Here is a 2654-nt window from a genome sequence, read left to right on the forward strand (position 1 = left end):
TTGGATATCCATGGTGAAGATGAGGCGTTGGGGGCCGGGGAAACGGAGGTCTTGGAGGAGGTGGAGGGCGTGGATGGTGTCTCGAACGTATGTGGGTGGGAGGGTTCAGGTCAGAAGATGCAGCACTTAGTGTAAAGGTAGATGCTATGAGCAGAGGGACTGTAGGGAAGTGTTGGCTAAAATGGCAAGGGGTTGGGACTCTAGGCAGAATGAAGTAACTCAGAGACCAGGACAAACGTCAGAAAAGAAAAAAATAAAATTGGGTGACAGAATCATATGCAAAAGACAGGAATCAGGGCACTGTATCTGAATGCCCATAGTATTCGAAGCAAAGTCGATGAACTTGTTGTGCAAATCAGTATAAATTGTCCATAGTATTCAGGGATATGTAGATAGGTGCATTAGCCAGTGTAAATGTAGAGTCCCAGGACAGGGGAATGGTTCTGGGTGGGTTATTCTTTGGAGGGTTGGTATGGACTTGTTGGGCCAGATGGCCTGTTTCTCCACTGTAGGGATTCAATTTTCTAAATGTTGAATCCATTTGGGTGCAGATCAGATATAACAAAGTATAACTCATTGGTGGGAGTAGTCTATAGGCCACCCAATAATAATGCTATAGTGGCACAGTCAATCAATCAATCTGACAAATGAAAGTATGGAATGGCAGTAGTCATGGGGGACTTTAACATGCACATTGATTGGCTGAATCAATTCAGTAGAAGTGGCCTTGTTATTCAGTAGAAGTGGTTCATATAACTTGTCCATGATAACTTTCTTGAACAGCATGTTACCAAACCTACAAGGGAACATGCAATCTTAGATCTGATCCTGAATATAATTAATGATCTTGTAGTTAGGGATCCTCTCAGAAAGAGTGATCACTGTACGATTGAATTTCAGATACAAATGAAAGGTGAAATAATATCATCTAAAACCTGGGTGTTGAACAAGGGAGACTAGAATGGAATAACGAAGGAGTTGGCTAAATTAGACTGGCAACACAAGTTATATAGTGGAAGAGATGAGGAAGAGTGGTGGACTTTCAAAAAGATTTTTCACAGTGCTCAAGGCAAGGATATTTTGGTCAAAAACAAAAGTAGCAATGAAAGGAAGAGCCAGCCTTGGATAACCAAGGAAATAAAGGAAAATATCCAATTAAAAGCTTAGGCTTACAAAATAGCCAAGGGTAGTGGGAAACAGGAAGTTTGGGAAAACTTTAAAAAGCAACAAAGAACCATGGAACATGCAATAAAGAAAGGAAAGATAAATCATGAATGCAAACTAGCACAGAATAAAGAAACAGGTTGGAAAGGTTTTTATAAATATATAAATCAGAAAAGGGTGGCTAAAGTGAATGTAGGTGCCTTGCAGGATGAGAAAGGGGAATTAATGTTGGGTAATGCTGAAATGTCTGAGGCTTTGAATAACTATTTTTGTCAGTCTTCACAGTGGAAGATGTGTCTAACATTCCAAACAATGATATTAAGAATATGATAGGAGGTGAGGACCTCAATTCAATTGTTATCTCTAAAAGGGTAGTGTTGAGCGAACTTGAGGGTCTAAAGGTAGACAATTCCCTGGTTTTGATGGAATGCATCCCAGGCTGCTGAAAGAAATGGTGGAAGTTATAATAGATGCGTTAGTGGTAACTTACCAAAATTCACTTGACTCCAGGGAGGTCCTGGCAGACTAGAAGACAGTGAACGTCACGCCACTGTTTAAAAAATGGTGTAGGCAAAAGGCAGGTAACTATAGGCCAGTTAGTTAACATCTGTAGTCAGAAAAATGCTGGAGGCTATCATTAAAGAAGAAATAATGAGAGAGCTGGATGGAAAGGGTTCCATCAAACAGAAGCAGCATGGATTCAGGAAGGAAAGGTCATGTTTAACAAACCTACTGGAGTTCTTTGAAGATGTAACAAGCGCGGTGAATGGAGCGGAACAGCTGGCTGTTGTATACTTGGATTTCCAGAAGGCATTCGATAAGGTGCCGCATAAAAGACTCATCCATAAGATAAGAATGCATGGAGTTGTGGGGAATGTACTAGCATGGATAGAGGACTGGTTAACCAATAGAAGGCAGAGAGTTGGGATAAATGGGTGATTCTCTGGTTAGAGAGCAGTGGTGAGTGGGGTACTGCAGGGGTCAGTGTTGGGCCCACCACTGTTCATGATATATGTAAATGATATGGAAAAGGAGACCGAGTGTAATGTATCCAAGTTTGTTGATGACACTAAATTGAGTGGAAGGCAAACTGTGCAGAGGATGTGGAGGGTCTGCAGACAGATTTAGATAGGTTAAGTGGGTGGGCAAGGGTCTGGCAGATGGTGTAAAATGGTGGTAAATGTGAGGTTATCTACTTTGGAAGTAAAAATAATTTTAAGTCAGAGTATTATTTAAATGGTGAAAGATTGCAGCATGCTGTTGTGCAGAGGGACTTAGGAGTGCTAGTACATGAATCACTAAAAGTTGATTTGCAGGTGCAAAAGGTAATCATGAAGGCAATTGGAATATTGACTTTCATTGCTGGAGGATTGAATGTAAGAGCAGGAAGGCTCTGCTGCAATTGTACAACGTGTTGGTGAGGCCACACCTGGAGTATTGTGCACAGTTCTGGTCTCCTAACTTTGAAGATGGATATACTGGCTTTGGAG

This window comes from Chiloscyllium plagiosum, chromosome 1, assembly GCF_004010195.1.
Source record: "Chiloscyllium plagiosum isolate BGI_BamShark_2017 chromosome 1, ASM401019v2, whole genome shotgun sequence".
Lineage (NCBI taxonomy): Eukaryota > Metazoa > Chordata > Chondrichthyes > Orectolobiformes > Hemiscylliidae > Chiloscyllium > Chiloscyllium plagiosum.